The 26,217-nt window shown below is 35.9% G+C and overlaps 1 long non-coding RNA gene across 1 annotated transcript in view; it reads left to right on the top strand.

Moving 5' to 3' along the window:
- The window catches only part of LOC149746832 (uncharacterized), a 144,754-nt gene that overhangs the window by 62,248 nt on the left and 56,289 nt on the right, over positions 1–26,217 (top strand). The window contains exon 2 of the long non-coding RNA XR_016388654.1: positions 9,008–9,075. This is a non-coding gene — a long non-coding RNA (uncharacterized LOC149746832). The remainder of the gene's footprint in view (positions 1–9,007; positions 9,076–26,217) is intronic.

Genomic DNA, 26,217 nt, shown 5'->3' with positions numbered 1-26,217 from the left:
GTGCTGATTTTAAAAATATATCATGTCTTGAAGGACCAAGCCTTCAAGATGCTACCACCCAGACTGTACCATGCTCGAGTATTCAGCAGACAATTCAACATTTTCTCAGGCCAGCTACTGGCTGGATAAACACCATATAAGAAATTCATTGCTTCACAGCTTTTGGTGGAAAATGAGATTCTATATCGGAAACTACTAAGACTTGAAAAAGCATTCAGCAAATTCATGGATGATAGGGTTAGCAGAAGCAGTGACAGCATAAAAGTCAAATACATGTCGTTAGTGTCTGTTTAGTGAGGGTAAAGCGCTGACATTTTCATGATGGAAGATGTCCAATAAATAAAACTGCCACCAAGTGGCTGACTGATGCCCTGCAGGAAATAGGGGCTTGGTGTTGATTTCCACTACTGGTAGGGTTGGTAGTAGCCACATCTTCTTTTCAAGAGGAAATCAATATTTGCATACCCATACATAATCTCTATCTGTGCCTTCACGGTCACTTTGTACATTAGCCCATTGAGCAAGCATTGGACTAGCTAAGGAACAAGAAAGATTGACACTCACAGCAAAGGACATTTTTCCATAGGATTGATAAGAGTCTCCTCTAGAGTGGATGCCCATTGGTGAACATTACATGAGACACAAATATCCTCACACTCTATGCCCATTCAAAGATCCTATCCACACATAATTCTCTGGACTTCTATGACAGCCATCCTCTAATCTCATTCCTTCTGTGTCCCTGGGTATCTGAAATAATAGTTAGCCGCTCCCTCAAAATTGATATAATTGATGTAAATCCAGCTCAGATGAAGTGAGAAATCAGTCACATATCATCATTTCTGCTCAGAAGGAATTTGTTCCTTCACTACTGTCTTTCAAGACCACTGCTGAGGGACTGTCATGCTGCAGCTGTCTATCTCTGGTGAATACTGGGAAGTGATCATGAAGACATGAGGGTGGGTTGTGGGGCCACAGGTAGTGACTGTGGGTAAGGAGTTAATGCAGCAGGAGCAAGTGCCTTGTGAACCTGTTCCACCTGCTCATCCAATATGCCTGTGTTTCAAGGGCCTGCTTGGGTCCAATCTTGTATATGCTACTTCTTGATAGGAGTGATGTGGTGCACATCCAAATTTGTGGATATGTAGATCAGATAAAATATAGCATGTGATAGGCATTTTAGCTTACATGATTATTTGGCATACCATTGTCAGCCATTAATCCTCCGTAAGGCACAGAAGTATTTCAGGGGTTGATGAAGAAGGCTTTGAACACTATAGCTGCTTATTGGTTCATGAAGACTTGGTGAAGGTGTAACTCACTGAACACTGAATGTGCTCCAAAGCATTTTCTTGTTCAGTATCCTAAGATTGGAAAGTTTGAAAACTGGGTCAAAAATCATACTCAAATGTAGAACACGTAGCCTCCAGAATTTAAAAAGGTCTACCAAGACTCTTCTCAAAGTTGAAAGTACAGGTACAACATACAATGGAAAAGGAAGAACTTCAAAGTGGAATAAGCCAAGGTGTATGGAGAATGATTATATTCCAGTTCTTCTCCGGTATGTATGTATTAGAATTGGACTTCCCTTTCTGTGTGAGTGGAAATGACATGTATCTCTCTTCGGAGCCACTGCATTACTCACTGTCATCTTGTTCTTACGCCACAATGATGATGAAGGGAAGTACTGATGTGGAGCCTCCATCAGACTAGATCTCTGAATGATATGCACGGAATATTCAGTGTATGCAAGAAATAAACTTTGTGATGTTAACACATTGATGGTTGATTTTTCTTTTAGTGGCATCTTAAACTAGGCTATACTGGCATTGATACTACCTAAAAGTGAAATCTTGCCTCAAAAGGGAACATACAAATAAAGCCATCAGAAACAGGATGGTATGGTAAAGGAGCTGGTGGTGAGCATTGACTCCATTAAAAAACAGAATCAAGACTAAATACTGGTTGGAATTACAATTTTAAAAAAGAAAAATAAATATTTGAAACTTTGATAATATAAAAATAAGAACATAACTAATAAATTTCATTAATAAATAGTGTTAATATCTTAATATTTTATAATAGGAAGTAAAATAATGTATAAAATAAATGTAGTTAAAATGACTTTAACTTCATAATGGTTAAGAGGATATCTCATTCTGAAAGAATATTCATCTAAAGTTTGGGAATTGCTTTGTTTTTAGTTGTTTCTCTTTCTTCTGTAAATTTAAATACAATAAAATTTAAGTAAAATTTATTTTTTCCCTATAATGACAAAATAATATAATATTGGTTTTATAATACCACGCCCCTCCACCCATCCATCTACCCACCCAGCCAATATCTGCTATCCATCTTCTCTTTCATTTGTATATCCTTCTATTTATACACAGTAAATTGGAGATACGCCTGAAATGCTATTCATAGTAAGATGATTATAGTAATTTACAAGTGATAGGATTTGTACAGATATTTTCCCATATGTTTTGTACTTTTCTGTATTGTTTGCCTTCTTTCCGTCATTTTTTTCAAAACCGTAAATTCATAAATCCTAAAAAATGAAAAATACAAATTTCTTGGCTTCAAGGACCTCAGATAACTTACTTAGGAAACATGAAATCAAAAGTTCCTGTTATGTTTCAGTTCCTATCAAAATTCTTTTCTCTTCAGTAATTTTAACATACTGAAAAAAAAATAGACTGAGTGAAAATAGTAGGATCTGTTGGATGGGGTTCAGATCCAGTGTTTTAACTGTTTGATAAAATACATGGAAATAATCTGAGAAGAGCTTGAGGGGAATGGGTAGAAGTACATATTTACTTGAAGTCACATAATAACTAAACCCTTGAAAATAACTATTCTCTAAGGTTCCATGTTCTCTTTACTTCACACTTAAGTTATCAATGAATACATCCATATTTTGAAACATTGGATTTGGGAAATCGAATTATTACTAGTCTGGTGATTAAACTGCTCTATCCATCTGCTAGTATATTGTCATTATTATTTCAGCCTAGCTCAAATGATAGCAGTCTTTATAAATGACTTTCATTAAATTCAGGCAGTGATTGTATAAAATCTTTTAGAAAAAATAAATCCTTGAACCCGATTTTTTCCTGTATTAAAATTAAGACAAGATATGGAATACAATATAATAAGTTGAAATTGGAGTAGATTTTCAGAAATATAATGATGTCTCAAAGTAGCAGCACTTTGTATATGTTGGTTGAGATTGCATCCAGAGAGATTTCTGGTCTAATGGATAGCCAAGCACTGGTGAGGTTGTGATGTTTGTTTAATTAGTGGGATTTTTTTCTACCCCCAGAATAATTTTAATATGTTAATGCACTCATCAAGCTTTTTCATTCACTGAGCATCTTTGTTATTTTAGAATAAATGGTTTATTCCTGAAGTCACAGAACAACAATTATGGTTATCTTCTAAAATCACAGTTTGATTTCTGTGTCTTTATATGGTCTACTAAGAACATCCATTGACTGAAATAAAGAGGATATGGTAAAGTTCTATTAGAATCTTAGTTATCAATATTTGCTTGCTACATCACTGTTATGTAGAATGAAAAGCATTCTAATATGATCAGCCTTTTCAGTTTCTTATTACTATGAATTGAGTAAATACTTTAAGTATATTTTAAGTTATTTATCCATCTAGTAAATATTATTTGAATGCCTTCTGTGTATACAAGGTACCCTGGAGGTGCCACAGACATGTAGTCTCTCCTCTCAAAGAATTTGCCATCCAGCAATGTTCCTCCACGTAAATAACTGGACCATGTTTGCCACAAGCGTCCATAGTATTCTGTGTCTGCTTTCACAGCGCTTCTGCACTCTTTGTCAGGTATTTATTTTAAACAATTTGTTAACTATCCTCCTTTGCTGCTGGGTCCTAAACTCCATGTGGGTGGGAACAGTGTCCCTTTTGTCAATGGCTGTATCCCTAGTGCCTAACACCGTGATAGGCACTGACATGCCAGCTGAAGGAAGGTGATTAGGGAAGTGGAGGTTACAGGTGGAATCTATGCTAGTGTGGAAAGGTGGTTCAGATTAAGGCATTAAAACTTTGATACTGGCCTTCCCTGGTGGTGCAGTGGTTCAGAGTCTGCCTGCCGATGCAGGGGACACGGGTTCATGCCCCGGTCCGGGAAGATCCCACATGCCGCGGAGCAGCTGGGCCCGTGAGCCGTGGCCGCTGAGCCTGCGCGTCCGGAGCCTGTGCTCCGCAGCGGGAGAGGCCACAACAGTGAGAGGCCCGCGTACCGCAAAACAACAACAACAACAAAAAAACCAAAAAACTTTGATACTGACATTTACACACTGCTATATTTAAAACAGATAACCAACAAGGACCTACTGTATAGCACAGGAAACTTTGCTCAGTACTCTGTAATAACCTAAATGGGAAAAGAATTTGAAAAGGAATAGATACATGTGTAAGTATAACTGAATCTCTTTGCTGTACACCTGAAAACAACACAATTGTTAATCAACTCTACTCCAATATAAAATTAAAAAATCTTTAAATGTATATATTAGTGAATTGATATATATAGTAAAAAACAAAACAAAACAAAACAAAGGAAAGAAATTGGAAGAGAGAGAAGATATAGGCCAAAAAAGAATAACATGGTCAACATTTTGAGGCAATTGACGAGGCATGAATATTTATGAAATAGTGAATTACTCAGGTCTACTAGAACAGAGTTAGATGTCAGAAGTCATTAGGGCAGGGCAGTGGACACTGGAAAGGACACCTGAGTCAGATTATTAAAACTCGATGTGCAAGACTAAGGAATTTAAACATTTTTATAATGTTCAGAAATTTTAGATACAATCACATAATTTTGGTTCAATGACTAAAATAAATTACATTTTAGTTGTATATCCAGAATCTCAATTTACTAAAAGTGTTTTTTAAGAACAGAAAAGATTTTTAAGGGCAGAAACTGTACAGTTTAAACTTTGTAATTACAGTAACTGGCATTGTCCCTAGTGTATTTTAGGTGTTGGGCATATATATATACATATATATATTTTTTCCAACATCTTTATTGCAGTATAATTGCTTTACAATCATGTGTTAGTTTCTGCTTTATAACAAAGTGAATCAGCTATAAATAAAACATATACCCCATATCCCCTCCCTCTTGTGTCTCCCTCCCACCCTCCCTATCCCACCCCTCTAGGTGATCACGAAGCACCAAGCTGATCTCCGTGTGCTATGTGGCTGCTTCCCACTAGCTATCTATTTTACATTTGGTAGTGTGTATATGTCCATGCCACTCTCTCACTTCATCCCAGCTTACCCTTCCCCCTCCCCATGTCCTCAAGTCCATTCTCTACCTCTGTGTCTTTATTCCTGTCCTGCCCCTAGGTTCTTCAGAACCATTTTTTTTTTTTTTTTTAGATTCCATATATATGTGTTAGCATATGGTATTCGTTTTTCTCTTTCTGACTTACTTCACTCTGTATGACAGACTCTAGGTCCATCCACCTCACTACAAATAACTCAATTTCATTTTTTTTATGGCTGAGTAATATTCCATTGTATATATGTGCCACATCTTCTTTATCCATTCATCTGTCGATGGACACTTAGGTTGGTTCCATGTCCTGGCTATTGTAAATAGAGCTGCAGTGAACATTGGGGTTCATGTGTCTCTTTGAATTATGGCTTTCTCAGGGTATATGCCCAGGAGTGGGATTGCTGGATCAGATGGTAGTTCTATTTTTAGTTTTTTAGGGAACCTCCATACCATTCTCCACAGTGGCTGTATCAATTTACATTCCAACCAACAGTGCAAGAGGGTTCCCTTTTCTCCACACCTGCTCAAGCATTTATTGTTTGTAGATTTTTTGATGATGGCCATTCTGACCGGTGTGAGGTGATACCTCATTGTGTTTTTGATTTGCATTTCTCTAATGATTAGTGATGTTGAGCATCCTTTCATGTGCTTGTTGTAATCTGTATATCTTCTTTGGAGAAATGTCTATTTAGGTCTTCTGTCCATTTTTGGATTGGGTTGTTTTTTGTTTAATATTGAGCTGCATGAGCTGCTTGTAAATTTTGGAGATTAATCCTTTGTCAGTTGCTTCATTTGCAAATATTTTCTCCTGTTCTGAGGGCTGTCTTTTCATCTTGTTTATGTTTTCCCTTGCTGTGCAAAAGCTTTTAAGTTTCATTAGGTCCCATTTGTTTATTTTTGCTTTTATTTCCATTTCTCTAGGAGGTGGGCCGAAAATGATCTTGCTGTGATTTATGTCATAGTGTGTTCTGCTTATGTTTTCCTCTAAGAGTTTTATAGTGTCCAGTTTTACATTTAGGTCTTTAATCCATTTTGAGTTTATTTTTGTGTATGGTGTTAGGGAGTGTTCTAATTTCATTCTTTTACATGTAGCTGTCCAGTTTTCCCAGCACCACTTATTGAAGAGGCTGTGTTTTCTCCACTGTCTATTCTTGCCTCCATTATCAGAAATAAGGTGACGATATGTGTGTGGGTTTATCTCTGGGCTTTTTATCTTGTTCCATTGATCTATATTCCTGTTTTTGTGCCAGTACCGTACTGTCTTGATTACTGTAGCTTTGTAGTATAGTCTGAAATCCGGGAGCCTGATTCTTCCAGCTCCGTTTTTCTTTCTCAAGATTGCTTTGGCTCTTTGGAGTCTTTTGCATTTCCATATAAATTGTGAAATTTTTTGTTCTAGTTCTGTGAAAGATGCCAGTGGTAGTTTGATAGGGATTGCATTGAATCTGTAGATTACTTTGGGTAGAACAGTCATTTTCACAGTGTTGATTCTTCCAATCCAAGAACATGGTATATCTCTCCCATCTGTTTGTATCATCTTTAATTTCTTTCAGCAGTGTCTTATAGTTTTCTGCTTACAGGTCTTTTGTCTCCTTAGGTAGGTTTATTCCTAGGTATTTTATTCTTTTTGTTGCAGTTGTAAATGGGAGTGTTTCCTTAATTTCTCTTTCAGATTTTTCATTGTTAGTGTATAGGAATGCAAGAGATTTCTGTGCATTAATTTTGTATCCTGCTACTTTACCAAATTCATTGATTAGCTCTAGTAGTTTTCTGGTAGCATCTTTAGGGTTCTCTATGTATAGTATCATGTCATCTGCAAACAGTGACAGCTTTACTACTTCTTTTCCGATTTGGAATCCTTTTATTTCTTTTTCTTCTTTGATTGCTTTGGCTAAAAATTCCAAAACTATGTTGAATAATAGTGGTGAGAGTGGACAACCTTGTCTTGTTCCTGATCTTAGAGGAAATGGTTTCAGTTTTTCACCATTGAGAATTATGTTGGCTGTGGTTTGTCATATATGGCCTTTATTATGTTGAGGTAAGTTCCCTCTATGCCTACTTTCTGGAGGGTTTTTTATCATTAATGCACGTTGAATTTTGTCGCAAGCTTTTCCTGCATCTATTGAGATGATAATATGGTTTTTCTCCTTCAATTTGTTAATATGGTTCGTTACATTGATTGATTTGTGTATATTGAAGAATCCTTGGGCGGCATATATTTTTGATAAGAGAGTTATTTGAATTTGTTAAGTGAAACAATATTCTAAAAGGTGTGAAGTGATTGTTGTTTTGGACTATAGGGAGATAAGTGGGAGGTAATTAGGTAGGTAGACAAGAAGACATATAAGTTTAGAGGTAGATAGATGGATAGATAAAAACAAATATACACACTTAAACACACAAACACATATGTAATCAATACACACACCTAACTACACACACACAGACTCACACACACATACAGGCACAGGCATACGCATAGATGTAACCCACACAAGTACACATATGTACGTACAAATACATATATATACACACATTACAAACACACATAGACATCTACATATACCCACACACGTATATTTGCGAGAGACAGTAGATAAAATATTAGGATTATATTATAAGAAAGAAAGACAAAGCTCGTGAAATTATCAAGGAGAATAGTATGAGAAGGGCAGACAAATAACAGATGGAAGAGGATTTATAAGAAAAAATTAAAGAATAAAGAGTTTATTCTCCGTGAAGAAGAGACATCCTAAGGAGATTATCACATCGTAGGCAGATTTCCCAAACTCTTACTGTGCATTGCCAAATACTTACTTACACATCACATATTACCTACATTAGAATCTGAGTCTGAGGATGGGTGGCATAATCATATTTACCAAATTAGACAATGTTTAAATTTTTTTCTTTATGGTATTCAAATGCTTGGGTTTTTGAAAAATATAGAATGAAGAATCTAGGGGCAGGACAGGAATAAAGACACAGAGGTAGAGAATGGACTTGAGGACACAGGGAGGGGGAAGAGTAAGCTGGGATGAAGTGAGAGAGTGGCATGGACATATATACACTACCAAATGTAAAACAGATAGCTAGTGGGAAGCAGCTGCATAGCACACGGAGATCAGCTCAGTGCTTTGTGACCACCTAGAGGGGTGGGATAGGGAGGGTGGGGGGGAGATGCAAGAGGGAGGGGATATGGGGATATATGTATAGCTGGTTCACTTTGTTACAAAGCAGAAACTAACACACCACTGTAAAGCAATTATACACCAATAAAGATGTTAAAAAAAAATAGAAATAAGTCCATTACCACAAAACCAAATTTAAATAGTGCTAATTTTTTTTTTCATTCTAATTTTTAAATCTGTAGAAAAGGTGTTTCATTCTGATATGTTGAGGTGACACTGTCTAAGGTTTAACTGTTTCTGTCTACTCTGGGTCTTAGATTGTAATCTTTGTTGGTTCCAGAGATTTATCTGATCTGGGTAGCCATCTGTAAGTTATCAGGAAGGGCTATTGACATATTTCATGATTATACTGAAAAGACTAAATGAGAGTGACAAAACCTATGTTAGAAAACATTATTGTTAATTTCAACATAAATAGTGTGTACAATCAGTTCAGTAGTGCTGTATAAAAGATTTAAAGTGTTCATGATTTCTCACTCTTTCCTATGTTTAGGTAGACCTTTTTGGGTCAGAATTGTGGAGAAAACATCTGAGTCAGATTATTAGGATCTGATGTGCAGGGTAAGTCTGATGGTGACAATTTCTCTTATTTTTTTCTTCATTTGAGAGCATCTTGATTCTCCCTAGAGTCCTGCAAAATATTTCACTGGATGTAGAATTCTGGGTTGACAGTTCACTTCTTTCAGCTCTTGAAGAATTAGAGAGAAAAAAAGATTAGCACTACTTAAATTTTAATTGTTTTCCTTTACAGAATTCAAATGCTTGTTTTAAAGAAAATGAAAAAAATATATAGAAAAATAGAAATAAGAAATAAAGTTCATTATCACAAACCCACATTCAAATCCACTGTTTTTCACCTCTAGATAACATGGAGGGTTTTTTTTTTTCCACTGCTTTTAAGATGTTTCTTTGTCTTTATCTTCAGAAGTTTGAATATGTTGTGTCTTGGTGTGTTTCTTTGGGTTTATTCTGTTTGTAGTTCACTCAGCTTCTTGAATATGTAGGTTTATTTCTTTTGCCAGATTCAGAAATCTTTCTGCCATGTATTTGCATACTTTGCAGCCCCTTCCTCTTCATCCTCTCCTTCTGGGTCTCTGATGGCACAAATGTTAGATCCTTTGTTATATTCCCACAAGTCCCCTGTGGCTCTTATCATTTGTCTATTTCTTTTCTTCTTCTTCTTTTTTCTTTTTTTTCGTTTATTTTCTCTCTCTTGTCCAGATTTGCTAATTTCTATCGATACATTCAAGTTTACTGATTCATCTCCCACCTTCATCTGGTTGTTGAGCTCATCCATTGAGTTTTATTATTTCAGTCATTATATTTTTCTGTTCTAAATTTTCATTTGGTCTTCTTTTTAACTTCCATTTCTTTGCTGAGATTTTCTGTTTCTTTACGGAGCTTTTATGTTTTCTGATTGGTTTAAACACACTCAAAATTGCTTGTTGAATCGATTTTATAATGGTTGCTGTAAAGTCTTTCTCAGTTAATTCTAACATCTCTGTCTTCTCAGTGTTTCTCCTCTACTGATGGTTGTTTTTCCCCTGAGATTTTCCTGGTTCTTTGTGTAGCAAGTGACATTTGATTGATATTTGGGAATTTTTGGAACTGTATTATGAAACTCTGCATCTTATTTAGCCTCTGTTTTAGCTGACTTTTTTGTTTGTTTGTTTGTTTGACATTATCCTGGCAGGGACAGAGGGAGAGGGGAAATCAGTGAAGTCTCTTTACTGCCAGATGAAGGTAGAAATCTGGATTCCCCACTCAGTCTAACAACACATGAGCAGAGGGTTCCTTGTTACTGCTGGGCAGAGGCAGAAGTCTGGCTCCCCAGCCCTCCACTGATACCATGGAGGGGTGGCCCCATTATCTCTGGGAGCTTGTGAAAGTCCTAAGCCTCCATTCAGCCTTTTCTGACACCGTCCCAGCTGGTGGAGGGAGGACACCTCATTGCCGCCGCCACTCTGCCCTTGCTGGTGCAGATGGGGATGAGGCCTTCATTTTTCCTGTGATGTTTGCCTTGAGTAGAACAGTTACTGTCTAAAAGTATCTCTCTGAGTGGGCTACCCTGTTTTTTTTTTTTCATTAGGGAGAGCAGAATTTTTTTTTTTTCTTGTGTCTGTTGGCATTTCTCAGTTGCCACTTTCTTCAGCTCCAAGTCTGCCACATATGAAGCAAAAAGATAACTCAGGAAACTCATCATCATGTCATTCCTTGGGTCCCAAGGTCCCTAGCTGTTCTGCCTTTTTTCTCCTATGTTTGCTTTAAATAACAATGCCAGGGTCTTTGGTGTACATAGTGGGAGAAATTATGTCTCCTTAATCTTCCCACAGGATGGATTTTGAGAAAATAGATTTTGAGGCAGCAACTTAAGATGAATTCGTGGAAAATCAGAAGTCTGAACAGTTACTCAATAATGGTCTTCCAGGTCCATTCAAACTACATGCAGATTGGTAATCATTCACATTTGTTTCCATTAGTTCATTTTTAGTAATGATCAAAAATCAGATTGAGTCATAGATTAGATCATCATAATCATCTGACCGATTTCTTTAAGAAGAATTTCTTGAATAGTCTTTCTAGGAGCAATTCTTTAAAACAGAACAGGTTTTCATTGGATTCTGCTGACAGTGTTGTGACTCAAGGGAGTCTTAGGAGATATCTTTCAACTCTTTATATAGATAATAATATGGCTCCTAACATGTTACAAATGTTAAATAGGCATTTAGTTGTTTCACTAAAGGTCTTCTATGTAGGTAACATTTCCTTTCAAAGTAATAGTCTGAAAGTCAATTTTGAGCTTATTTTATTTCCTTACATTTCTTTCAAAGGGTAAATCATTCCAGCCCTAGAATAGAAATGCTTAGTCTCCTGAGACTCCTCTGATGAATAGCCAAAGGGATAATTGCTTGGCTACACGGGTTTCTACATATTTTTTAGCAAAATCATAGATATCCAAATGTAGATTCTGGCAATTAAGGATGTCGTGTCAATATGAGGAATTCCCAAGGGGACTCCGGAACTCTTGTGGAATTACTAGGTTATGGCACTAAACATAGTGGGCATAGTTTTTCGATAGTCAAAACAAAGTATGATCTATGTAACATATTTTGTATAATAAGTAATACAAGTGTAATACAAAACAGGTGACTAATATTGCTTAACTATTTAAGTGTACCATATGTGATAAAATATAGCCAAATGGTAATTTAATTATTGCCATAAAAATACAGATACATTCCAGCATTTAAAAAGCAGCTGATTTACTGTGTTGTGAACTTTGAGGCTATACATATGATTATGTATAGTGATGAACTTTACAGTTTATTATATAGAATCAGTTATAAAAAACGAAATGAATATTCAAATATTCTGGGAAGGAATCGTTGTACTTTTTATGTGAAAAAATCAGTCATCCAAAAAAATAGTTCCAAGAAATATGTTCTGCTGTGATGAGCTGAACATTTGTACTGTTTAACTCAGTTACTGAAAACACAAGACTCATGGATGAGATCCAACCCTTTGGTGCACCTTGAGCTGCTGCTCTACTCTGTGGTTGTGGATTGCACCCGTAACTGAGACTGTCCCTTGGATAATGCGGCTTGTGAAGATCAGATGAGAAAATATATTTGAATAACTGGAAAATCTAAAGTATTTCTCCTGATATTAGTTTTCTTTACCACAGGGAAAATTTAAATCATTAGAGTAGCTGAGACATACGTAAGTGATAAATACAAGGACAGAATTAATAAAGCCCCTGGTTCTGACCTGTTTGGGGCATCTGCTCCCAGGACATATCGACCTGTGTGGGATATTGTTGGCTTGAATCAGTATCCAAAATTGTCACATTTTCTTCCTTAAAGCCTTCTTCCAGTATCAACATGTATATTTTCACTTTACCTAGTCTGCTTGGACTTGTTCTTTAAGTGAACAGAGCCATTGTGAAAGGCTACATACTGTACAATTCTGACTGTATGACATACTGTTTAAGGTAGTACTACAGAGCAGTAAGTAGATCAGTGGTTGGCAGAAGTTCACGTGGAATAATATGGGAAGAGGGATGAATAGGTGAAGCACAGGGGATTTTCAGAGCAGTGAAACTATTCCGAATGATATTTTAATGGTAGACACATGGCATTATGCATTTGTCAAAAACCACAGAACAGAACAACCCAAAAAACTGAGACAGTGTGGGCTTCCCTGGTGGTGCAGTGGTTGAGAGTCCGCCTGCTGATGCAGGGGACACAGATTCGTGCCCCAGTCCGGGAAGATCCCACATGCCGCGGAGCGGCTGGGCCTGTGAGCCATGGCCACTTAGCCTGCGCATCCGGAGCCCGTGCTCGGCAACGGGAGAGGCCACAACAGTGAGAGGCCCGCGTACGTCAGAAAAAAGAAAAAAGAAAAAAAAAAAAGAGACAGTGTAAACTATGGCTTTCTGCTAATAAAAATGTATCAATGTTGGCTTATCAATTGTAACAAAGTACCACACTAAAGCAAGCAGTTAATAAAAGAGGAAACAGTGTTTAGAGAAGATACATGGGAACTCTCTGCTCACCTTTCCTGTACAACTAAAATTGTCCTGAAAAATAAAGTTGATTAATTAAAATACCGATAAATTTAAAAAAATTGTAGAGTAGTATAGAATATGCAAACTTTTAATTAAATTTCCTACTTTGAGACCTGGGCCCCCCTCCCTCTCAACTGAATCTGTCTGGTATCTTAGTCTCAGGAGTGTAAGTCCTGCCTACCCCATGCACAAACAGTAGGTGAAAAGGGGCTAAATACTTTGGCTTTTCTTGAAACAGATTTTTCAACCAATCTCTTGATTTTCTGTCTTCACACTCTGCCTTCTGTAGACCTTGAACCTAAGTCTATCTGTAATTCCATGTAAATTTACTCACGGCTGTTCAGTATCCTCCTGTCCAGACAGCTCGATCGAAACTTTCTCTATTTTGTTAATTCACTTACTATTCTATTTGTTTTTCATCTTCAAAAATTTGTTGTCATATCTAGTCTGCTATTGTCTCCTTTTTTTCCCTTGTTAGTCTAAACATCCATAAATTGTTTAACCTTCTTTTTAGTAAAACTTCAAGGGTGAGAAGGAAAAAGCACCTGTAGCCAAACAGTTAATTAAAAACATAGGTGGCTTTCTGGTCCTCACTCTATGCTTTCCTTTCGTGGTTCCCATCATTTTCTTCCTGTGGACACAACCACTCTTACTAAGTAAAGTTAAACATCATATTTGTCAATACATGGCACAATAATATGAACTACTTGAAATTTAATAATAACTGTTTTTGGCAATGAACTCATTCGAATGAATCATGAGACAACATTTGATGTAATTATTTAATTAATGAAAATGAAGTATTGCAATATTGAGGGACTTGAATACATATTGAAGGATACTGTGGATAAGGGCTATGGCTGAAAGCCAACTCAGAGCAATTCACATTTCAAATCAGGAAATGATGAATTTTCATTGCTTTTTTTTTTTTTTCTTTTTTCTTTTTTCCTTCTTCAAGCTTTGCATCCTGATTGAAGCAAAGACATCTGTCTTTTCCCGGATAACAAGAACTTTGGTTGCTGTGGCAACATATTGACTAGGGAACTTAAAATAAAGGTGGCTCAATTCCAAATTACTTTTTTTTCTTCTTCACAAAAACAGCACACATTGGCTAAAAATCTCTACTGGAATCTTTATAATCAATAAACCTGTTGTTTGTTGAAGAACTGTATCCCCAAACTTGCATGGTAAGCAGGTGAGAAGTGTACATTTGGTTTTTGCATAATTTTGAACTGTGAAACACTGCACTGCATCCTTTTATACAAGTTTTCCTTCCTTCCTTCCCCCCTTCCTTCCTTCCTTCCTTCCTTCCTTCCTTCCTTCCTTCCTTCCTTCCTTCCTTCCTTCCTTCCTTCCTTCCTTCCTCTCCTTTCTTCCTTTTTTCATTCCTTTCTCTCTCTCTAGTTTAAAAAATGGAATGGTAGGAACCTGAGAAGGGTGTAAGGGGAAGGGTAAAGGCAGTGAAAGCAACTCTTCAAATGCCTTTGCTAAAGCAGAGCCTGGTTGCTAGGGCCTGAAAAGATTGTTATTTGTAGCTAACAAAAGTTATTCCAAAATGCACTCAGCCTTAGAAGCAAACAAGTTCCAAATTTTTAAGAGAGGCATGGACTGAATCTGCCAACATATGAAAATAATCTTTTGACACTTTGGGATGCATATCTATTTGTGCATTAAATTTTATAAAATGCTGAGGGGGGAGAATTTTTTTTTTAATCCTTAAATTGAGGACATACATCTTTAAAAACTCATATATTTAAAGACACTTGAATTTTTTACGGTATGTATTTGTAAATTTCATCTTCTGAGTCCTGTTGTAAAGTTGGGTTGATCAACAACAAACGTGCATGACAGGGAAATAAATGTGATTCTACCTTAGTTTTATTTATTAACTTTCTTCCAAACCTAGAGCCTTGTAATTCGTTTCTTTTCCATTTGTTTAACAAAGTAACACAAAGTAAATATTTGATGGATGAACCATATATATGAACTTATTTAATATAAAGTTACTTAAATTAATTAAATAATTACTCCAAAATTTGCTATAGGACCAGGCCGAGGTAATTTACATAGGATCAGTAATTTTGACATCACAATAAATTCAGTAAGCAAAGGAAATAAAAGTGATGTTATCTTTATTAATTGTTGGTTATATGATTTGAGATAGATGTTCAGTTTTCAAAGCTATTTATTGGCCTAGAACAATATAGTTAAATAATTTTTTCAAGAGCATATAAATTTAAAAACTAACATTTCAGAGTAATGATCAAATGCTAATCTCTCTTTTCCCATCTCTCTGGTAAGGATATAGGCTGTCATAATGCAATCAAGTATGATATTTACTTGATTAGAGATTTTTAAGGTAGAGAAGATTGGAGACATAATCTCCCTTCATGCATGAGAATTATAGGACATTGAGTTTACAAACTTGATCTCAAAATTCTATAAATCTTTTTTTTTTTTTCCATGAAGCCTCTTTATGGGTATGAATGATGGCAGCAAAAGAAAATTTCTTGCAGGCAAAGCTTAATGGGTATGGTAAGAAGGTGCTTGTATACATTAATTTCCTTAGATGTTTCTATCATCCAAAGAGTGAAGTACAAATTCTTCAAGAACAAGGACCCCTGATGAGGGTAAAGGGACAGTTTGTAACACAGATGGAGAGATTGGTCATCTGCGGTTTTGCTTTCTTATCCATATTGCCTCTGATCTGGGACTAGTGATCTAGTGATCTAGTGCTCTATTCTGCAGGTCCACCACCTTGTTTCTCTCTATAGGTTTGTGACACTCGAGGAATCTAGCTTTATTTCTTCCATCTTCCCCTCACTCTATAAATTTCCTCTTAATTTGACAATTTTGTTTTCTGATTCTTTATATTATTAGATGCAGGGCCACACTGATAAAATGAATTGCCTGAAGGATTCTAGTGAGATAAGTCAGGAAGACTTACACACTGAGGTGTGTGAGTAGGAGCAATTTATTAATACTGGGCTAGGGGTCCAAAGGTCAGGGATATTGAAAAGGTGCTAAACTCATTCTGCTGGGAAAATTTTGAATGCTGGGCACTATGCTAAGCATATGTCCTTCCTTGGGAAGGATCAGATCCAGGGATGAGTCCTATCTCTGTGTAGGAGGAGAGTAGAAATACTGCAACCATCTGTAAACTACCTCACAGAAGCTGTGGATTTCCCAGATTTCAAAATATGTAAAGTTATGTTAATTTAAAAATGTCGCATGGGCACAGGGATAGACAAAACAAATAAGACAGAGAACTCAGAAACACACATGCAGAATCTTGATATCTGAGAGAGGAACACTTTTAAAACTGAGTAGAAGATGGATTATTAAAAAAACAATAGTGTAGTGCAGTTGCCTGTCCATAAGGAAGACAATAAAATTATATCCCTGTTAATACCATGCAAATATTAAAGGTGTATTTTAGTAGATACAACAAAAGAAATGGGGTAAAAATATGGATAAATCAGTGTATCATCATGAAATTCCAAATAAAATACAAAAAGAATGCAGTATTAATAGAAGCTGAAGAGAAACTAAAAAGGAAAATAAGGTACAATTCACACAGCGTGTATAATAATAAATAAAATTTTCCATTAAGTTTCATGGTAATGCATTCATAAAAGAAAAAGCCTTGAAATACAAATTCTTTCAAAATACAGTTGTAATGAGAGATTTATTATATATTCTTCTGTACTAATGAATTACATAGAAAATGAAACAAGACTATGAAAATGTCAAATAATAAAATCAACAGGGACTATTATATACATATATATAATAATGAAAAATGAGTAAATGAGTATTGCTGTGTAAAGACCTAAAGCAGAGGTGAAACATCTATCTCTCATTTCTTTAAAAATATACTAAATTGGTCATATATTGATCTCCCCTCAAAAACTTCAATGAATTCTACTAGACGCAGGCTATATTGCTTCAGCATAAGCCAATATCACTTGAAATTAAGTCAAAAAATTAAACGCACACATGCCAAAACTTTAGCATCTTAAAATAACTACACTTTAGAAAAAAATCCAAGGATCAATGAAAAAAATCAAAATAAAAATTATGTTATCTAGGATTTTGTGAAAAAGTGAGCAAGATTTTAAGCTTAGTTTTTCAGTGATCATTCAATATTAGCAACCTCTCAGAATAATTTATTTCAGGAACAAGTCAAAATGAATCAATACAGTCATATCACTTGCAACTGAAACAGGATTTGGTAAAACTCATTAGCCTTTCTGAATGAAAAAAAAGTCTATGTAAAGCAAAATAAAATAGAACATAAATATTATGTAAAGACTACTACAAACTAATATCAATTAGCATAATATTAATGTCTAATGTTTAAACTGGGATTTAAAGCTATAAAGCTAGGATTAAGAGATACAAATTACAATGTATAAAACAGATAAGCAACAAGGATATATTAAATAGCCTAGGGAATTATAGCCATTATCATGTAATAACTTTTAATGGAGTATAATCTGTAAAAATACTGAATCACTGTGCTGTACACCTAAAACTAATATAATATTATAGATTAACTATACTTTAATAAACAATAAATAAAAAAATGAAGCCAGCTTCATAAATTCAGTTGTTTTTGAAGTTATGTCTAATGTAGTAACACAAGAAAATTAAGTAATGTAAATTTGTGTTTTCACAGAATGCCAAAATAATAAGTTTGTAAAAATAATAAGTTATTTTTACAAAACTAATTTATTAGCAATAATAATAAAATTATTTAGTGATAATTTACTCTGTGCCAGTCACTGTGCTAAGCACTTTAAACAAATTATCCCATTTGAATTCTCTCGGTGGCCCAGGATGTTGTCTCATCTTACGGATGAGCGTGTTGGGGTTTGTGGATGTTTCCTAAGTGTACACAGCTAGAAAGTGGTAGAATCAAGATGCAAATACAGAGTTAACTCAAAAGTTAAGATCTAAACAACCATGCATCACTTCCCTTTGCATTGAAGACTTTTGACTGTGAATAAATTAACTCATATTTTTGTGTAGTCAAAAATTAAAATTTCAGAAAAATCAAAAATTTTAGTGTAATTGGGAATTCACTGTATAAATGGATTGCTTGCCTGTCAGGAATAGTTGAACAACTGAATCATTTCTATTAGTTTCTAAAATTAAAGAGCTCCATTCCTTAATGGAGACCTATTTGTCTTTTAAAATATCACTTAAATTAGACCAGTCTGTCAGTTAATGGTTAATTAACAGTAAAAGTAAATTCAGAACTACCCAGAAATAATCTGTCAATTTAATAAAACAGCTTTCAGATACTTTTCTCTAGAATGAGTGTAGCAAAACCAAAGTAGCTAATTTCTTTAGTGGCATCTAAATCACATTTATATGATAAATTTGGAGTGAACATGAAATTCACGTATTTGGACCTATGTAAATCAAACTACAAATTTAGTAAGTAAATTGTTTGCTTTTCACCATGTTTATATTTGTCATGAAAGAGAAATGACATACGGGTACCTTAAAAAAAAAAGTTTTCTTGATATTTTGTTATCCTGTGCACACTACCATAACCAGGAGAGGATTCATCTTCCTACACAATAGAAAACCCAAAGCCAAGGGAAGAGAGGAGTGAGTCATAACCCTCCAGCTGTAGCAGCTGCAGACTGAGTTGGCATCATTAATGCACTTCAGAATATTTGATTTTTAAAGTAATTCTAACATGCTTTATATACTATGAATGTATTTGAGAAGTTGATTTGGATAGCCCAGAATTCTAACTGGTAACTTCATGGTAAGGCTTATAGTTCAAGTATGATAACTATTACTTCTTTGAAAAAATCATTGCAGTAAAAGTAAAGACTAATTATGTTTTTGGTGCAAATTTAGCTACTTTGACCTCACAATTCATCTTCATCAACTGATATTTAGTCTTTGGCCACTTTGTACCTGGCATTATTCTGTATTCAATTAGGATTCAAACCTTGATTTTGTGAGTATGATTTGTCATGAAATAAATAGGTTATTATAAATCACTGTGGTTTTTTTTTTAATGACAAATGGCATATTAAGAAAAGATAATGATGTAATTATAGACTCTTGACATTTTAAATCTACTTTTGCAATTGAATACATTTATTCATCTCTGAATCCATTACATTGAAGCCATTTAAATGGTTCTCTGCTTTTTTCTTATTTCAGAGTATCTGAAAAATGATAACCAAATCAGATCCATTTGTAATTCCAAGAATAAATTAAATGAATATATAATTATGAAATGAATTTATTCCTTAGTTTCAGACACATTAACCTGAATAGAGCCTTCTAAAATTTTTTTAATGCACCTATTGTTTTAGGAATTCTTTTGTGACCAAATTTCCAGGCTTATGTATTTAAGTTTTCTTACTTAACATTTTGTTGCCCTTCCTTTCTGCAGCTGCACTCTGAATTGATGTGTTTATAAATCCCATGATAGAAGGAATTAATTTTTTAAAATCATTTCTTTTTGCCAGGGGAGTTTCTTAACCAGGGGAGTTTTCCATTCAGGGGACATTTGGCAATGTCTGGAGACATTGTTGATTGTCACTAAAATTGTGGAGTTCCATTACAAAATTACTCGACTTGGACGTTAATATTACCACTGCTGAATAATCTGCTTTATATAATAGCCTTGTAAACTGTATCACTTTGAGTTCTACAATTTGATAAAAGATGAGATAAATTTCGTCTCTTCATCATGAGTAGCATGTTATGGAATGACTTGAAACTCCTTAGTCCAAGGGCACTTTTATGAGGATAGAAAATCAATAGGTGGAAATAAATGTGAAGCAGTTTGATTCCAGTAAGTTGGGATCAAAGCTTTCAAATGCTCTTTAGGACAGAATCTTGACAGTCTCAACACAACTGAAAGCTAAGCCAAGCACATGTAATCCAATAGTTTCGACCCTCTGTCATGTGGCGCATACGAGTATGAAAATGAGCAGTGTTGACTTGAGAGGGATATACTTGAGAGGAATATATGTAGAACAAGGTTTTAATATTTTTTAAGGAGAGTGAGGTTTTGATTAAGGCAAAGAGGGGATGGAACATGATGAAAAGGTTGAGCATATGGATGAAAGCTATTTAAAATGGAGGAAGCTTGGGAGAACAGAGTGGGTATTTTTGAGAGAGGTCCTCTATGCAGGGAGAATCAGGGCACAGCTTATGTGAGGATGGTCTTCTGGTGCTGCTCAGGCTGAGGCCACAAAGAATAAAGAGGTTTCAGTATTTCATAACTCAGTAACACCAACAAGACAGGGAAGAGAAATTACTTGGATCTGTAGCTTCATATATGATACTAACTTTTAAAAAGTAACTGAATTTTTTAATTGACGAATTCATCTCAGAGTGGGAGATGAGAGTAAATAAAGGTCATTTTGGCCCATGGCTCAGCCTGAAAGAGATAAAGGGAAGAATTGCATTGATTGTGTTTGAAAATATAAAAGACTGGATGCAAAAGCATATTATTCATTAATGCATTTCTTGCACGGGTTGGCTTTATAGATTTTTATATCACTGATGGATGCAGAGCAGCTTAAGGTTAGTGAAAAAATACAGTTTTCGGATACTGTTTAAAACTGAAGATGCCTTTTTTTTTTTTCCTGCGGTACGCGAGCCTCTCACTGTTGTGGCCTCTCCGGTTGCGGAGCACAGGCTCCAGACGCGCAGGCTCAGCGGCCATGGCTCACGGGTCCAGCCGCTCCACGGCATGTGGGATCTTCCCGGACTGGGGCACGAACCTGTGTCCCCTGCATCGACAGGCGGACTCTCAACCGCTGCGCCACCAGGGAAGCCCATGATGATGCGTTTTATGAGCTAGAGGAAAATGTTTATTGGGTAGAATTCTCCCTGAAACATTGAAGAGAATTATAGACACTTATCTCTTGCTGGAGTCACTGGAGCCTTTGATAATTGGGAATGTGAAGTCTAATTTTAGGACTTCCCTAAAGTCCACAGTCTCACAGCTAACAAGTGGCAGAGACTTCTTTGGTTCCATTGTGAACAGATGCTATAGCCCAAGAACACATTCCCCCTCCCCCCACTACAATTTCTTACATCATCTACTGTGCATTATGGACTGACAGCAATGTTTCAGTACGAATATTATAAGTAGGTTCTTCTTTACTCAGGCTTTGAGTAAACTTGTTGGTTTTAAGACCACTCAGCTTACTTAGAAGGCACCTGACATTTAATTAAAGTACCAGATCGTTTTTTATTATATGTCTTATCCCAAATGCAGTGTGCATTTCTTTCATATGGTCTAATCCCTTCACTCCCAACTCGGACCAGGGCCGGCTCCTGGGCAGCAGCCAGGGATTGGGCACCTTGCCCATGACCACGTGACCTCTGCTCCTGCCCTCTGGCCACTGGCAGGTCCTTGGCTGATGCACCAGCCCCGCAGAACCCTCTCCCTCCTCTTTCAAATTAGAGCTCCCCAGCTTTCATGAGATCTCCTTTCCTTTGGCCTGCCTTGAGAATTTCCTGTACATCTTTTTTTGCTAGTCCCTCTCTGAGAATCTCTTGCCCACCTTTTTCTGCCTCTTTTCTCCCCTGTCCCCCAACTTTTCATCTCTTTCCTTACTGCCTTTCACCAGGGGAATTCGAAGGCTGCCCAGCACCAGGTCCATTGCCGGCTTTGCTGTTCTCAGCGATACTCTAGTTATCTGCACTGCTTAATTCAACTGCTTTATTTTGTATACGTATTTTTGAGAGACCCATTAATGATGAGAAAAGTCAAGTTTATTTTTGGAAAGAGTTGATGTTTCACAACCTTCTTGATAATACAACAGTTGTGTGCAAGGCTTTAATTTTTTACAAAATGAGTGTTTTCTTGGCAGATAGAAAATGAATAAAATAGCAGAAAGGTGCCCTCTCCTTCATTATAAACACGACATAAAAGATCATGTAGGTAATCACCATATATACAGAGAGAACAAAACTTCAGTTTAAATTCTTCAGTTAAATTATAGAATAACCTGAAGGAAAATTAACCTGAATATTCAAATTCCTATAGTCTAATGAGGAGGAGGTTTGCCACCTTTTAAATTTTTTCATATACTCTTAACTTTGATTATTTTTTTCTAAAACTAAAATGCCACTGGATAAAAATCTGGAATCAAGGCTTTCTACATATACATTTTATTTACATAAAGCAGTTTTTCCCTTTAATCAGTTCTTGTAATCTGCAATGATAGGCAAGTCATGTATAATTTTCTCTTGGTTATTGTACTCATACACTCATGAAAAAATAGTAAAATGTTGTATTTTTCTTTCTTTACTGAAATTGGTGGCTTACATCATACTGAGAGGCCCACATGAGTATTTGTTTTTAAATTAGGACCATATTCTCAATTCGCTACACAATAAAGGGATTATACATTTAAAAGAACTGTATGCAGTCAAGAAGAAATTTTAATTAATCACAAATAGAACTGGCCCAATGGAAATAATCTGACCCGACAGTTTGAGGTTTGATCAGCATAACACAGAGATTAAGAAGACTTTTGACCTGAGCAGAGTCGGAATTGGTTCAGTCTGGAACTTTAAAAAGGGAAAGCTAATAGGTTCAAATCACACGATATTGTTTCCCATAATGCTACCATCCCATTAGCAAACAGTGAGAAACTTGCTTAGTTTCTGTAGAAACCATCCAGTAGTATATATAGCTCTGGTCTACAATGAAGCAACAGAGATTACGCCACGACACACTATAATCTTTCTCCCATGTTCTCTATGTGTAAAACACTGAGCCAGCTCCTTTGAAGCCCTAATTGACTGTCCGTATCAATTAGTGGACTGATCGCTTTCCAGCTTACATTTATGTCTCCACAGTAACCAACTGGCATTTGGAGAAGGATGGGCGTACTTACCGGGAAGTACTTAAATGTGTACAATATAAAAGAATAATTAAAATTTTTAGCTAGCTTGAGAAACTGGGCTCAGCAATTCATACCTTGTAACAGCTACTTTGTGTGGAAAGCCAAAAGTCTTACTGAAATGGGATCCTTTATTAAAGTAACAACAATAATATAAAAGATATATGGATTATACAGCAAGAGAAAGAAAAATTTCAACAAATGAAAGCATTGAGAGTGAGACTCTGATGATGAGTTTAAGAGCTCTGTGATAAGAAAAATGGATAAAGAAACATGAGATACAGTAAAAGGCAGGGTGGGGGGTTGGAAAGAACTTGGCTTTGGTGTGAGAGAAACCGAAGTTTGCTTCTTACTTCCAGTTTCTTAGCTGATATGACTGTTAGAAAGCACTGTAATCTCCCGGAGCATCAGTTTTCTCATATGGTAAGTGGGAATACTAGTATCATCTTTATGTGTCTACTGAGGGGATGAAATAAGCTAACGCACGTGAAAGACTAAGAATCTTTCCTGGCCCATGGTACGTACTTAGTAAATACCATCATCATCATCATTTCAGGGCTTGGAAAAGAGGAAAAGGGAAGTGCAATATAGTAACTAACACTAATATTAAAAGCAAACATTAAAAACAACCCATCACTTTGAAAAGATGGTAGACTTATTCCATATTACTCCAAAGGCCAAACTAAATCCAATGCATTGAAGTTACGATGAGAAAAATCTACTCCACATAAACAAGTACTTTTCTAACAATTTGAATGGAGTGCAGTCTGATACTCACCTGATTGTGGATAACCACCTATCAGATTATTAGAGATTGGATGACGCCTACATTGAGATAACATGGGTGTAGAGTTTCTATTAGCTAAGATATTTTCTAATTACTATATTTCTGATTAAAAGAAAACTAAATCTACAGATTGACAAACTTCCTGAAATTGTTAGGGGATAAATGCCAATAATTACAAAGGTTTCAGCTGTATAACAATGACAGAAAACTGCACACATAAGAAGCTATAAGAAATGAAATTAACATAGGACTACAATAAATAGAGATTGAAAATACTTGTGGATACATACTATTATAATTTGACATTCTGACATTATACAATATATGCATCAGTTATAGAAGCAATTAAAAGCCATCTAGCTAGAAAGAAAATGAACACATGACAATTCAACCTAGAGATTATATTACTTCCAGATTGCCAAAATAGAAGGTTTAAATATTACTGAAAGTAAACTGTGACCCTGGAACATTGGTCAGTAATGATTTTCACAATTTTATGTCATTAGAGTTTAGGAAAGTACAGTTCTTTCAAAAAACTGTAAATGACTCAACATAGTGACTAGAAGAAAAATGTGTAGTCATTACATTCACTCTATGACCGATCAAAAACTCTGGTAACAAACATCTTTAGAAAACAAAAAAGTATACAATCAGAAACAAGATGTTTCTTATCCCCTTGCTAGGAAACAACTGTAGGATATCATGGTGGTTTATATCCTCACGTATATCCAGAGTCTGAAATTAAGCATGCCATTTTCATATAACTAATACACAAGTAAAAATGTGCTGTGAACCATCCAGATGATTCATTGGAGAGTTTGATAATTATGAGAGCAAGAGATAGGGTGAAGCCTAGGACCCAGTGGTAAGAAACGTGGTGTCCAGTCATGATTCTGGCACTAAGTAGGTGTAACTTTGTGAAAACCACCTAAACTCTCTGATTTCAATTCTTTTTTTTTAAAAAATAATCTTTTTCTTTTTAATTATCTTTTTTTCTTTCTTTTTTTGGCTGTGTCGGGTCTCAGTTGCGGCCAGCGTCTCTTCGTTGTGGCCTGCGGGTTTTTCTCTCTCTAGTTGCGGCGTGCAGGCTCCAGGGCACATGAGCTCTGTAGTGTGGCACACAGGCTCTAGAGCGCACGGGCTCTGTAGTTTGTGGCACGCGGGCTCTCTCGTTGAGGCGCACGGGCTCAGTAGTTGTGGTACATGGGCTTAGTTGCCCTGCGGCATGTGGGATCTTAGTTCCCTGACCAGGGATCAAACCCGCGTCCCCTGCATTGGAAGGCGGATTCTTTACCACTGGACCACCAGGGAAGTCTCCTCAATTTCTTCACTTGTAAAATCATAGCATTGGACTGGATAACCATAAAGTGCCCTCATATTAGAAATTAAAAGAATACATCTTTTTATCGAATTCATTATTCTTTCTGGGATTAACTGTTACTAACTGTAATTTATTGGTAAAGAGGCAGAGGTTAGAAACCTTCCTGAAAATTAATTTCCAACTTTAAAAATACTATTTTCTTTTTCCCTGCTAAATCCATGGGTGCTTTTTGGAAGTTTAGGGATCAGATCTTGAGAAAGATATTTCTTTGAGAGATTAAAAGCCTAAGCTTTTAAAAATTCAGATATTTTAGTTAGAAAATTGTGGCAATAAAAACCTCTACTCTCATTTCCCAGGGTTGTGTCAGTAGGGTAAGGAGATCCACTGAGCAAATTGGTACTGTCTTTTCCCCAGGTCTGCTGTAAAGTAGCCTGGTCTTAGCTCTGCAACTTCTCTGAAGCCCCTCTTCAAATATAGAGCCTTCTGACTTCCTTAAACTTCAGGTCAACATGACTCATTTAACCAACTGCAAATCTCGTGAATGTTTCCAGAATACAAAAGTTCATCTGAGAAAAGAGAGCTTTTTTCCAGCGTAATTTAAATATTACCTCTAAGTTTGAGACTGTGATACATTGATTTTCTTACAGCACATTTTTTTTTTTTTGTCTATGGATAATCGAGCCATTAGGAGGAAGTATTCTTAAATAAAGAGAAAATAAATAGCAATATACATTAATAGTATAGAAAAACGTATCAGTGCTTTACAGTTGAAAGATATGTCCCCCCTCCCCCAAATTCTGACATACTATTTTCTTGGTCTTTGCTGATTTCTTTCAGTTTATAATTACCTTGAACTATAATTCTCTATTGATTCCTTCTGCAAGATTCAGGCAATACAAAAGGTTAATATAATCTGCTTAGAATATTGTCACATGCTCAAGCCTAAACCTCAAGTAAAAAGAAGGAAACAATGGAATTATTTTATAACAGTCATGGCTCACTCCATGGGAATGGGGATATTCTCATTATTTATGAAGACCCTGATTTGTCAAAGAGGAGGGTAACTGAGTAAAATTAGAAGAGAAGTTGGGAATAGTTGTTGAATAGCCAGCCAGCTGGTTAG

Source organism: Delphinapterus leucas, chromosome 18 (assembly GCF_059928025.1).
Source record: "Delphinapterus leucas isolate spDelLeu-1000000601 "Yukka" chromosome 18, BTC_Dleu_Yukka2, whole genome shotgun sequence".
NCBI classification, from domain to species: Eukaryota; Metazoa; Chordata; class Mammalia; order Artiodactyla; family Monodontidae; genus Delphinapterus; species Delphinapterus leucas.
Note: the sequence above shows the minus strand (reverse complement) of the source record. Positions and strands in the feature narration are given on the sequence as shown.